The 14,441-nt window shown below is 46.8% G+C and overlaps 1 protein-coding gene and 1 long non-coding RNA gene across 4 annotated transcripts in view; one reads left to right on the forward strand and one right to left on the reverse strand.

The window, feature by feature from the left end:
• Nucleotides 1-14,441, forward strand: part of angpt4 (angiopoietin 4) — a 66,819-nt gene that overhangs the window by 32,240 nt on the left and 20,138 nt on the right. The window lies entirely within an intron of this gene.
• Nucleotides 587-3,618, reverse strand: LOC110013834 (uncharacterized). The gene is made up of 4 exons (XR_013656246.1): nt 2,568-3,618; nt 1,369-1,527; nt 1,063-1,247; nt 587-956 (listed from the first exon to the last, which is right to left on the reverse strand). It is a non-coding gene; the product is annotated as an uncharacterized LOC110013834 (long non-coding RNA).

The following is a 14,441-nucleotide window of genomic DNA, read 5'->3' on the forward strand; positions in this document are numbered from 1 at the left end:
TCAGAAAAAATGATTGACAGGCTTAAGATGTTTGACTTGATTTACGTTTAGAGTCAAATGAGATGTACGGTTTTACAGCAAACACATAGTCTTCATTTCACTTTGATACAACCAACAATCAAGAGGATTGCACACACACGAGCACACACACGAGCACACACACGAGCGCACACACGAGCGCACACACGAGCACACACACGCACACACACGAGCACACACACGAGCACACACACGAGCGCACACACATGCACACACACGAGCACACACACGAGCACACACACATGCACACACACAAGCACACAAACGGGCACACATTGACGAGGACAGACAATGCGTCACAAAAGATTCTGTTTACAGTCAAGCCCATCAGAACTCTGGAATAATCAGAACCAAGCTTTATGACTGAGGTTAGGACGTGTTGCTTTGGTTCCCAGGTTCACCCGGAGAGCCCGGTGTCACAGTGCAACATTCATTGACAACACCATAAAAACAAGAATCCCATCCGACCTCCAACCTGTTGCTCCTTGTTTGCAGCTCCTCTAACTCGTTTTCTGGCTGCATCACCTACGTCCCCCTGACTCCCCCTGACTCCCCCTCATGTGTTGTAGAAGTGTTCTCTATGACCTGTCGCCCGCACCATGAACGTAGAAAAAAATGAAATTTTTCTCTCTACGGGGTCACCGAGCGTCCACCACGGTGATATTTCATGCAGGTCACCTGTGTGAGCCGTACAGGTTTGACCATTTCTCACCTGCAGACGGCCGTGTCCACCTGTGAGGACAGCTGCCTGGGACTGAGACTATTTTTCCTTTTCTGAAAGCCCAGAATCCTCCCTGCTTTTCTCCCACCGTCGGGCACATCCTCCATCATTAACGAGAAGGTTTCATCCTCCGTGAAAAGACTTAGCTTGAGCGGACATCAGAAGTGTGCGTTCTCCCAAATGATCTCCTTTAGTCCTGAAAAATGCAAACGTCGTTTGTCCTCATGCAGGTAAAAACTGGGTCTTTTCTCAGGATCCTGAATCTTAAAGTAGATTTGGATTTTGAGAGTGTATAAAAATACCTGAATCTGTTTTGAAGACAGACTGGCGGTTCTGTGCTGGACTGCAGAGAACCTCAGACCATCACTCTGGATCCCAGCGACCTCCAGAACTGAACCTGCAGGGCTTTTCTGCAGAGCTGGAGCTCGACATGAGGTTTGCATTGAACCGCTCTGAACATTGATTGACTGATTGCAGACGTGATGACCTGCACTCAGAAACAGGACACTTTGTTTTAATCAAAACAAACATTTCAATAATGAACGCACTCTGCCAATTTTTAATGTAGTAGTTAGAACTTTTTCCAGCTCCAGAATTTAGTTACCGACATTTTTGATTTGTGTGATGACATCCTGGAGGAGATCAGGGGAACAATCATTCTCTGGACGTGGACTTGTTCCGGGGCCAAAACCTCCCTGACCATCAGGTGAAGACATTCTTGGAGTTTGGTGACGTTGGTGCAGCTTTCTGAGGTTGTCTGGGTGTGTCTGGTTTTAAGAACGTCTCGTTAGTTTCAGCTCTGTTTACATGGAAACGAGGCCAACCGACACCAACGTGATGCTGTTTGGATCAGAAGTGCAGTTCTTAGTTCTAGCCAACGAAGAAAACACGTTAAGGTTCAAGTGTGGATCACAGCCAAAGAGGAACCGCACTCTGAAAGGAAAAAACTGATCCAACGTTAGCCAATCACTGCAAATGGTAAGACGTAATTGAATTAAGTTTATTCAACTTCATTTTTTCAGTCTATCCAACTCAATTTAATCTGATTTAATTTCATCTAATTTATTAATTAATGTCTTCATTTAATTTGATCTAACTTATCTAACTTAAATTGACACATTCTTCTGAAGTTTCAACCAACAGGCTTTGTAATTACCAAGTCAAAGACATGAGGAACCCAGCAATGTCTCTCATTACAAGGCAGGAGTTCATGTGTTGTGGTCGCTGTCTTTAATATTTGGACAAACCGTCTTTCCGCACAAACACTCTAACTCATGGTGCAGAAAGAAATAAACACAACAGTTTAAATAGTTAAAACAGAATAAAACAGCAAAACACATGGACAAAAACTCACACTGAAACCCCAATCTGCCCAGACAGGCAAAGAAAACGGTATCCCACAATTCCTTGCGCTGCCTCACGTTATGTTGTCATGACACATTGACAGCTTCTCACCAAAGTTACACCAACTTCATTGAATGAAGTTGATTGAAAGTAAAATAACATGTCAGACAACTACGTGTTATTTTTCAGTTGAATGAACTTAAAAAAATGATTTACTTTCACCAAACTAAATAATTAAGTTAGATCAAAAAAACAAAATAATTAAGTTAGATCAATGTAAAAAAGTTTATCTGTCCAACTACAGGCCAAAAAAACGAGTGCAGCATAGATCCTTTCCATGGGAGGGAGTTACTGACAAACCTCTTTTTGTAGCTGTTCTGACTGCAACCGTTTGTTGGGTTAAAACAACCCGCAACATCCGAGATAACAACACAAGGAAACAAAGACAACAGACTGAAGGTACCGTCACGAGGACAGTGAACAGAGAAGGGACCCAGCCTCCATCCGTCTCCGCTCTGGAGCACAATCTGTCGCCTCCTCTTTAATGCCGTTTTTTGGGTGTTTCCTGATGTACATGTGCACTGAGCTCTAAGGGAACAGATACAATCACAGCTATCAGAAAGCATGAATTCATTCCAACATGTCCGTCTTCCCACATAGTCTCTCATGCAGGTGCTTCAGCTTCCTGTGAAACAAACGATTATATTACATTATACTGTAGGAACTGATTCTATTACGTTGTGTTGCTAGGTAACGCATAAAAGAAAACAGGAGATAACTTATGTGCATTATTCCATCACCGTGGATCAGGAATGAAACCCAAAGAAAGAGCTGAGAAGATCTTGTTGGTAAAGTTCTCGTTCCCCTTCCACGCCAAAGAGTTCAAACGGATGCTGACGTGCCGCCGTGACCATGCGGTTCTGTGCCGTGGCCTCCGGGTTTCATTGGACGTGGGGGAAAAGCCAGGCTATGAACGGAACGCTGGTGGTTGCAGAGATGTTGCAGATGAGATGTCTCACAGCTGAGTGTGGCGTTTGGCCGGTCTGATGCCTGAACCCCCCCCCCCCCACCATGGCACTCAGAGAACACACAAACATGATAGCAGTGCCAGCTACTCACTCCTAATCACACAACCATCCAAACAGACGGCGAAAACCATTATTCTGCCATTACACTGCTTTACTCCAGGGGGCTGGCTGATCAACAATCACTGCCTTTAAAATGTCCTCACCGCTCGGATCCAAAGAAAACGTTCTTTCTAGCAGAGATGGAGCACAAGCCTCACTCCTAAATGTGTTTGGAAGGCCTCATGTTTGTCCAGCAGATCATTGAGAGCTTGTGAGTAATTAGCAGAACCGTGTGCTGTTGTTTTACTGCCTTCATGTAATAGATTACAGCGCATTTAGCAGACGCTTTTCTCCAAAACCCCACGCAGGTTGTGTTTGTCACATTAGAGCCGTGTGGAGTTAAATGTTTTTTCCACCAACTATGACAGTTTAGGCTGGGATTTGAACCTCTAGCCTCCAGAATGACAGACAGGTAATGGCCTAAACGGCTGTTTCTTCCTCCCATCGACTGAAACTGACGTCTGCAGCTACAATCAGTGAAATCGTCAGACTGGGGCGTGTGTTTACCGCGCCGCAAACACTTCACAGAAGCGCTGCACCCGTCCCCGCCCACTCACATCCAATTACCTACTTTTTCTGGAAGTTTCTTTTCTGTGGTCATTTCCATGCCGCAGCAGCAGAGGAAGAGGTGTGACTGGCAGATGAAGCGTTCATCCCCACTGCTCCCTGCTTGGGGAAGAAAAGCTCCAGACTGAGCTGCAGGCTGTCAAATATGTAAAGAATGTCAAATGACTTGATGAGGAATTGGAAATCTATAAAAAGACTGTTTATTTATTGGAGTCCAAGCGCAGAATCTGACTTGAGCACAAATGTCAAATCTTCATAAACAAAGAATGTGACGTTCATTTCCGGTTGTTCTGGAAGAAGGATGAAGCTTCAGGAGATGCAGATTTTCACAATAGTTCCTTCTCAAAGGTGGAACATTGCAAAGCCAGGATTTGTTGGTTTGTTTTCCTTTCATGTGTGCCTTAAATATCTGTGTTTCATGTTCTGTGATGATTCTACATTTATTCCTGCTGTTTGCTCAGCAGATCAGGTTGGGGTTTGGATTCTCAGATGTTTGAAGAGCTTGAAGGAAAAACTGTGGCTTGGTCTCTCCATGGAACCGGTTTCGTCCATTTGTCCCGGGTTGCAGGTTCAGGTTCAGAACGTGGGCTCGGTCAGAGCGGCCTCCGTTTGAACTCATTTGGTTCACATCACTTGACTTCCAGCTGTCAATCACTTGCGTTACTTTGGATTCTCAGGCCAAATCCCCGTTTCGGCTCGTCATGGGGCGGAGGTCCTCCCACTCTCCAGGATGTTGATGTCTCTGGAAATGAAGCGCAGCAGCAGTGTGTGGACATGCTAAACGCTCTCTGGTCATCAGGCTTTCCTGCACAGCAGTCTGCTGCTCATTTACAAGTTCTCCTTGAGGAATCAGAACACTGAGGCTGAAGCTCCTCACTTATCCCGTGTTTGTTTTTAGAATTCAAACCCAAAGCCCCGTAAAGCATCCCAAACAAGCAGACGGCAGGACGCGGGCTTCCCGCTGAGACGGCATCTCTGCAGAAGAAACGAACGCACAGCTGATCCACACTGATGCAACCTTTACTGGAACACAACAGTTCTCACGTTTCTCATGGAAACCTGCTCAGGATCGGCTCCTCTTCTAGAACATTTGCACCAACATGTCATTTAAACAGCCCCTTTGGAAATCACATTACATTGGCAGATTTCCCCTGAATAAGCAAAAAAAAAGTGGGTTAGAAAATAGTTTTACCAAGAATTCTTATTTTAAGAATTTTATTTTCTTAGACTGAGACCGTTTTGCTTTTGAAAAACTTTTATTGATAAGATCATTTTTCTCCTCTTTTACTTTTTGCAGTGACTGTTCAGTTTATTTCATCCTCCCCCTCATTTATTAAAATGACTTGTAGATTTTTAGTTCAGTTTTACATTTTGACTTTGTTCTTTTGGCTTAACCATGCTTTTTTTTTGAGTTCATGATTGAAAAATGTCCTAAAAACGTTTAACTTGAAGCATAAATGAGTCTCGTCACTCACATTTAGAGAAGCATCCAAACAGAAAAGCTTCATGTTCAGCTTGTCAGAGTCCTTTCTGTGTGTTTGTTCCAGTCAATCAGGCCGTTCAGCTTGAATCAGAGATGCTGAACTAACATTACCTCATGTTTTCCTCCAACCCGCTGCAGCGGCGGCTTGGTGACTGCGAGCTGCAGAGCAGCCCTTCCTTTTGGCCCGCTGCTGCTCTCTCCTCGGAGCTGTCGGGTCAAAGCACTCAGGCCCGGTTCGGGGGAAGCCAGCCTCTTTGAATTGCAAAGAAAACAGAAACTCCACTTCAGGCTCAGTCCGACTCCCTGATAACACATAATGAACGGGCTGGAATCTGCTGGCGCAATCAGCTGTAGCCTTAACCCCGCACCTCCGTGAAATTACAATTTAGGAGAATGGAATATAAAGTGTTGTGAGGAGGAATGATTTTCCTCAGGGTCGCTCCAAACAAGTGAAAGGAAGTGTTTACAGCCGGTCTGGATGCAGAATGCCGAGTGCTGGATGCTCCGTTTGTTGATTTGAGGGGAAACAAACATTGGTGTGTGTGTGAGCTTCCCTGGAGGGGGGGCTGTCTGGACATCAGTGTCAGATGTTCAGGCCACAGCTCTGCAGGCTGTGAAATCACAGAAACACATCCGTGTCGATGGTTTACTGGCTTTTGCATGTTTTAATGAGTGCAGAGTCAAAGAGCTTCCTGGCTTTTCGTCTTTCTTCTCATCCAACTCTGAAGTGGAGCTGATGCATCCAAATGAAAACGGTCGTATAGCTGGTCCAGAAACTCATTAGGTCTTCTTTCCTCTCTCTCCTGGATGGACCCAGACTTCAGTTCAGCTCCGCATTTCAACTTCATGAAGCTCTTGAATGTTTGCCTCAGCTTCCTTCCTCCAGACTTAATGAGCTTTTTTAGAAACCTACAAGCCTTCCGATGGCTGATTTATTGTCTGATGCTATCAGCATCCGACCACCAGGTGACGAGTCAGGAATGTTATCCGCTCACATCGCAAAGCAAACAAAGCGCTTTCTTCATAAAGACCACCAACATCTGAGGAGTAAACAGGAAAGAAACAAAATGCTTCAAAGTAATAAAAGCCAGAACAAAGACAGCATCTCAGATCAGATCAGGTTACTGCGCTCAGCTCTGATTGGTCAATAAGTCCTGTCTGTCAACTAGAACAAAGCTGAACTTGTCATCAACACATACGTTCCATATGGACCGGTCCGCTGTGGGGGGAGCAGGGGGGATGCATGGGGGAGTCCATCAGGGCAGAGTCATCAGGAACTTGACCTTTGAGGTGGAATCATTTTGTTTGAAGTGACATTTTTTATCTTTATGCATAGGATGGCATCACAGGAAAGCCCCACGCCCAAGGTCACGTTTGAACCCCCCCACCCCCCATTGAGAGTGACCACGACTCTCGAAGTCAGACATTTTTTCTCAAAGCAGATCAACAAACACTGGAGAGGAAACAGGATGAGGACTTTTTTGGCCTATAGTCGGCGTTTCTCCCACAAAACAAACATCATCTGAACTTTTGCAAAGAGGGACGTTCATGTTCTGCATTTACAAAGAAACCTGTTAGCCCATCACCGCTAGCTCCACGGAGAAAGTGGGCGTGTCTGTTAGCCTGGGGGCGGAGCTGGCAGGGCAGACTCTGGAAGAAGCGGTTCCTCACTTTGTGACATCACAATGAGAGGACCAGTTTGTTTTTGTGGGTTGGGAGGGGCCGGTGCTCAGAGAGCAGGTTTTTAGAGGAATAGTTGGAAATGCATGAATGGATCAAAATACCACTTTGGGGATGTTTATGATGAACATTAGAATACACTTAAAAGTTTGCAGCATGCAGACCCTACATAGTAGCCAATGAATACATTGCTCCCGTTTGGAACCAGCCTCCAGTGGCCTTTTAGGGAACTGCAGTGTTTGGTATTAGACAGTTGTTCTAAGCATTCACTCACATCTCTGCAGATGTTCAGTCCTTCTGTTGATGAGAAGAAGATGCTGGAGAGCATCTGTCACCGGTGGTTAGGGGTTTGAATCTGTCCTATTCTGGATGGTTGTGAATGAATCTGGTCAGAAATCCCCTTTCTTTTCTCAGGGGAGGCGGTTCCCTGAAAGCCCTGGTGGGAGTCTCTACCACATCATTGCTGCACTATTGGATGCATTGATGCAGTTTCACTTCCAGAGTGGATGAACATCTGCCTGCTGTCTGGTGTAAAGGCTAAATCCCCAGACGGGCTCCAACTGTTTCGAAAGCAGCTGTTGTTGCAGCAGAGAATTTGACGAGTGAGTTTTACGGCCCTTCGTGATACTCGGATAACGTCTTTTCTTCCCCAAATGTTTCACACACATCAGTTTGGCTCTGAGTGGTTATGAAATGTTTAGGACCTCACAAGATTATATGTACAGCTGTCAACGGGATTTACAGGATTTTGTTTAAAATATCATAAAGATGGACGTAAAACATGTTCTCACAATCAAATGAAATACTGAGAGACGTCGGGATTCTGATCTCAGCGGATGGTTTGATGTTTTTCTTTTCGGAGCCCCAAAAAGGAAATCTGGCAAAGCTGGACGTCGGCATATGACAATGTCATCAGTCAGTAATGTGTGGTCTGATGTGCAGAAACCTTTCCTCTGCCTCCAGGTCTGGCATCTTTTTAACTGTATTCCAGGTCAAACATGTAAAAATAAACAGGATTTAAAAGCTTATGGCCTTGAGATTAAAATGCCAACTTTATCCAGATTGTTCAGCAACACGACTTGGTAATCGTTCGATTTCTGTTCTTCAGAGAAACAGCGGTGTTTTCACTGCTGGATTCTTGTTTTAAGCTCAAATGTTGACAGTAAAACATCATTTTAAAGTTTTAAACTATTACATTTTGTTTCTGTTCTTCGGCTCTACACGCTTTTCGATGACTCCTTCTGTTTGTGGATTTTGGTTTGAACATTTGGACCAGAACACGATTTGAACAGCTGACACCAAAGTTCTGTAGTTTGGTACTGTTCTTGTGTGCAGAGCGCTCGGCCTGCTTGCAGAGGTGTGCCCCTGAACTCGAACCGCCGACTGAAGTACGGGACGCTTCAACCAACCTAGAGTCATTTAGACAAAAGAAGACTACAAAGCACTTTGGATCAGGACTCTGAAGGTCAAAGCTGACGTTTAAAGGGGCCCGTCGGGCTTGGATCTAATGTTTAGTATCTGCTGAACTCAGTGGATAAAGACCCTGAACCAAATAATGATGTGGGCCGGCTGGGACCTGTCCTGCAGCCTGTCCCAGCTGTCCTTACGGGTGGACATGGGCTGTCTGCGAGGAAAACGGTCAAACCTGTCCAAAAGCAGACGGTTCTGCTGGATTCTGGTGGTTTGCTTCCATGCTCCCCGTGTTGATGTTGGTTTGGATTTGATTATTTGTGGGGAATTGCACCACTTTTTGTTTTTTACACAGAGCTGGAGCTTAAACTAGATCAGCAGCGGACCTACTGTCATGCAGAAGAGGACAAAGACATGTCACATCTGCAGTGACTGAAGCGTTTGATGATGGCATCATTTGAAAATGAGCGAGTCGCTTCTGCAGAAAGACGCTCTTTCCTTTCAGGACCAAAGTAAACTCGGAAATTACAACCGTTTATGGTAGTGGTCTGGAGGATATGATTCACAGGATGGCAGACTGCTCAGTCCAATATCCACTCAGTGTGTCACGATCGAGACCCGAGTCCGACTCGAAAAGCACAGCGGGTGACTAACGGGGGAAGCTGCTGGAAAAGAGCTTCAGTGAGATTTATCTGCTGTTCAAAAGGCCAACAGATACTGTATGTTAGTGAGGAGACAGACTTTCATCAGGGATGGATGGAGCACTCCTCCAAAGCTCATGTGTGTGTGTGTGTGTGTGTGTGTGTGTGCATGTGTGTTGGTGTGCATGTGCGTGAGTGTGTATGTGTGTGTTGGTGTGCATGTGCGTGAGTGTGCATGTGTGTGTTGGTGTGCATGTGCGTGAGTGTGCATGTGTGTGTGTGTGTGATAGACTGAGAGAACAGGAGTGAATGATTTCTCATTTTGTTTCCAAATCCCATCTTAAAGAGCCGTTTGTCTCTGGAGGTTGCAGTTGCCATGGAAGTTGACAGACTTAAAGAAACAAAGAGGGGGGGGGGGGTTGAAGGGGGAGGACGGAGAAGGAAACGGAGTAAAATCATTTGCTGGCGATGGAGACAAAAACATGAAAGCAGGTAGTTTAGTGAAGCTTCAGAAAGATGCTGGGGGGGAGGAACAGCAGAGGTTTGGGGATGGGGGGGTCAACAGAGATTTCTAGAGACTTCTGGCTCAGAGCCACACAGAGTTTCCCAGAAACTCTCTGCTCTCCGTGTCGTACAGAAACACACACATTTCAGCTACACAGTAATGACAATCGCACAATGAGACGCTGGCTTTGTTTGTCCACGTCTGAAGACACAAAGGAGATCCAAAGCAAACCTCACAAAATGTTAGTGTGTCACCTAAAATCAGCAAAGCTGCGTTTGAAGGACAACAACAGACTCATCTTCAGGTTCCTTTGGTTTTCTCCTGTTTCGTGTGTCATCAGTCATTTCATGACACGCCTCCTGGCAGCATCTGTGTCATGCTAGCAGTGAAAAAGAAGGAATTATTCATCTCTGACAGTTTCTGAGGATTGAGGAATGAAAATCAAGACCAAAATATTTACATACGGTCCAGGTTACGAGTTAAGACCTGATAAATGGACAAAAGTCAGGGTTTTCATGGTTGGACGTTATCCGGGTCGTGATTGGTTGGATCACTTTCCGCATTAAACCTGTGATGAATTAGGTCTAAATCTCTGCCAACTGCTGAGCACGACTAGTGTCCCGCCATGGCGTTGATCCGGAGCTGGAACCCACGTAGGTAAACAACATGAGGGAACCCAAGGTCCCATTGGACCTGTTTCCATGGCAACCCCTGTCTCCTCCTCCCTGAGTACAAATGGAGCGCTGCAGCTTGTTGTCGTCTGGTTTGCAGACATGTCAACATCAGCAAAACCAACACCAATCGTTGGAAAAAGCCAAGTTTGAGAAGCTGAAGCAGCTGAAGTTTGGAAGCAGCAGGAAGGTTGAAAGTTGCTGCTTTTGTTTGTACTTTCTCCAAAATACATCAGGTGTTGGACTAAAACATGTGGACACGCTGATCTTCATGAGGATCAGGCTCACTGCTCTGCTTTCTGTGTGGAACTCATCTGTTCTCCAGGTTCTCCAGAAATGTGCCACAGAGGTTAAACTGTAAAGTCAGAACCTGAACAGCTGGGACGAGTTTTTGCTCTTTGCAGAGCGAGTTCTGCAGCCGGCAGCTCTCTGATGGGTTTTTGGTCATAAAAGTGGTTATTTTCCTTTTGGAACATATGCTGCAGCTTCTGTTCTACATCTGAGGATAAACATAAACATGCCTGCTGTGTTGGAACAGCTGGAACTTGTAAAATCATAAATTTGTCCTCACAGGGGTAGATGTATGAGTACACACACACACACACTCATGATGGCGCGTGGCCAAGTGCAGCGGCCACCGAGGGGCTCGAACCTTCCGATTTAATTGTTCTTGTGGGGGGGGGGGGGGGGGGGGCTCATCTGTCCTTCAGTGGTGGAACAATGACAGCAGGTAGTGAAAAAGCTAAATCTTGATCCTAATCAGACAAATGGAAGTCAGTAGAAAAGACCTTCAGGCCAACGTTTGCCTCTGTCAGCTGAGCGTTGGTCAGGAGGATGGCTGAGTGGGATTAGCAGTGTGCATCCACACAGTCTGCTTTGCTATCTAACTCCACGGTCATGTTTACGCTGGTGTGAAGGAGAACATCACAGGTCAGCTGCAGTTTAAAACAGCTCTTTTTTAGCTCCTGTCCCAAGCTTTGTGCCAACGTTACTCTACTCGTTGGAAGTTCACGATCGTGAGCTGGACTCTAGATCAAACCAGAAGGACACATGACAAACTGGATCCAAAGCTTGTTGGTCAATTGGTTCCTGAAGAACAGAGACAGACTGAGGAGGTTTTCTTTGGCTGCAGAGTGAAAATGAGAAACGAGGTGAGCTTTGACTTTTGTGGTCCTGCCAGCTCCACAGTCCGCTGTGACTCTCTGACGGATGGTCTGGAGTCTAGACCAAAGCTTCCTCAGTTGCAGAATCCACTATTTGTTTTCTGAATAAAACTGTCCCAAAAGCCAAGTTGGGCCCGCCTTCTACTGACACCCAGACCCCATTGGACCGGCCCATTTTGAGCTCTCCTGCTGGTCTCCTGGGGGGAGCGATCCCCCTTCAGGCTGAAGGGCCTGGAAGAGCCCACTTACTAAATCTGGGGGACAGAACTAGATGGTGAATATTTTCTCTCCTTAAGGGTCCTTACAGACTTTTGGTCGTCAGCTTCAAGCTCGTTCAGACTTTGTCTTTTACCACTGAGCAGGAGAACCAGGAGGACAGTCTCAGCAGCTGATAACAAGTCCTCCAGTCCTCCAGACCTCCAGACCTCCAGACCTCCAGAAATCCAGACCTCCAGTCCTCCAGTCCTCCAGTCCTCCAGACCTCCAGAAATCCAGACCTCCAGTCCTCCAGTCCTCCAGACCTCCAGACCTCCAGAAATCCAGACCTCCAGACCTCCAGTCCTCCAGACCTCCAGTCCTCCAGACCTCCAGACCTCCAGTCCTCCAGTCCTCCAGTCCTCCAGTCCTCCAGACCTCCAGATCTCCAGACCTCCAGACCTCCAGTCCTCCAGACCTCCAGACCTCCAGTCCTCCAGACCTCCAGTCCTCCAGTCCTCCAGTCCTCCAGTCCTCCAGACCTCCAGATCTCCAGACCTCCAGACCTCCAGAAATCCAGACCTCCAGACCTCCAGACCTCCAGTCCTCCAGACCTCCAGACCTCCAGACCTCCAGTCCTCCAGTCCTCCAGTCCTCCAGACCTCCAGACCTCCAGTCCTCCAGTCCTCCAGTCCTCCAGTCCTCCAGACCTCCAGATCTCCAGACCTCCAGACCTCCAGACCTCCAGACCTCCAGTCCTCCAGACCTCCAGACCTCCAGTCCTCCAGACCTCCAGTCCTCCAGTCCTCCAGTCCTCCAGTCCTCCAGTCCTCCAGACCTCCAGATCTCCAGACCTCCAGACCTCCAGACCTCCAGACCTCCAGACCTCCAGACCTCCAGTCCTCCAGACCTCCAGACCTCCAGACCTCCAGTCCTCCAGACCTCCAGATCTCCAGACCTCCAGACCTCCAGACCTCCAGACCTCCAGACCTCCAGTCCTCCAGACCTCCAGACCTCCAGACCTCCAGACCTCCAGACCTCCAGTCCTCCAGACCTCCAGACCTCCAGACCTCCAGACCTCCAGTCCTCCAGACCTCCAGACCTCCAGTCCTCCAGTCCTCCAGTCCTCAAGAACTCCAGACCTCCAGTCCTCCAGTCCACAGAGAACCTGAACATCTACAACCTTCTGAGTCGCTGAGCTAACATCCAGACCAGAGCCGACCTCCATTCAGCTCCGTCTGCTCAGAAATGCTGACGGTGGAAAAGCTGTCTTTAATATTAAAACACTGCTTGAGTTTATTGTTAATGGACAGAGATATGGATCTGCAGAAGACGTGTCTTCAGAGCAGACATGGACGTCTTTTCTTCACACTTCTCCACCGCTGTGGACTTTTCCACACAGAAACATCAACTTGCTTTGGATTTATTTTCCTTTCACTTTCCTTGCAGTCTGAGATTTCTTCCAGTCAAACTATTTTCCAGGTTTGTTTTCTTTTAGCGGCTCTGAAACCAGATTTTGAACAACAGCATTGACCTCCATCCTGCAGAACCAGACAGAACCCGACAGAACCAGACAGAACCAGACAGAACCAGACAGAACCCGACAGGACGAGATGCAGACTGTGGGGGCCATGTCCAACCCCCCCATCCTGTCTTTGCATGGACCTGATACTGTCTAGTGATGAAGATGACACTCAAGACACATGTACACCTGCGGAACCGCGCAAACACTCAGCTGTACACACATGCACAGTGACACACACACTGACCCCCCCCCCCCCCCACACACACACACACACACACACACATGCACACTGACACAAGTGTTGATTCAGCCCATCTGGTCCTGATTGGACTTTAGATGATTGAGATGTTCGTTGAGGCTCACTTGTGGGGGTGCAGTGATGACCCGGCACATTGGCAAACACACACAGACACACACCCACACACAGACACACCCACACACACACACACACACACTCACACACACACAGTGTGCAGGTCATCAGAGTTCAGTATTTCTGTTAGCATCAGCAGAGGATTGGTTCAGACAGAAATTCAAGCTCCGATCGGCTGAATTAAACCAAATCAGGAAGCTTTTCCCTCCACGCGTTTGCGTTCCCGCTCCTGTCATCTGTGTCGTCATCCTGCAGCTGGAGTCGCTGCATCATGCTGGCTGGATGAAGAATAAGTGCACGTTTAGAACAAATCCTTCCTTTTTTCATTTATTGCTGTGATCCATAGAGGATCATTGACCCGTTTACAGGGCAGGACAGTGTTGGCAGCATTAATGGGGGGGGGGGGGGGGGTATCTTCATTTGAGCTCCTGCTTTTTGTTTCCTCTGATAAAAGGTCATGAATCAAGTCGTCACACTTCACGGCTCTGCTGTTAGTCTTTAAAAGTCTCATATGTTTATAAGATGATTTAGGATGAAATGAATGAATTCATTCTGTTCTTGGTGGAAGCAGCCTTTCTCCTTTTTCTGTGCGTCTGTGTTCTTTTTGGCATCCAGGAGAACATCAAAGAAAATATCATCTGCAAAAATAAGACAGTGAGGATCATTTGTTTAATGTCAGGAGGGTTGTCCGTCCCTCTCTTCTGTGGGGTCTTTGGTCTGTTTGATTAGAATTATTTCATCTCTAAGAAGGTAATATATCTATACCGTTAGAGAATATGAGCCTTTTCCATCAGTTTGAAAGTTCCTGATGAGTTTTAATGATCACATGTTGTAGCTGTGACTGTGGTAACACGTGTGGAGCACCTTTCCACCATCATCAAAGCCCACGGTGTAAACCGGACCACCAGGACCAATGTGGGCTTCACTGTCTTTCCCAAGGAGACTTTGACACATGGAGAGCAGGATTCAAACCTGTGACTTTTTGAGTTTGTCTACC

The sequence above is a fragment of the Oryzias latipes genome, chromosome 5 (genome assembly GCF_053564925.1).
Source record: "Oryzias latipes strain Hd-rR chromosome 5, Olatipes_Hd-rR_3.1".
Taxonomy (NCBI): domain Eukaryota; kingdom Metazoa; phylum Chordata; class Actinopteri; order Beloniformes; family Adrianichthyidae; genus Oryzias; species Oryzias latipes.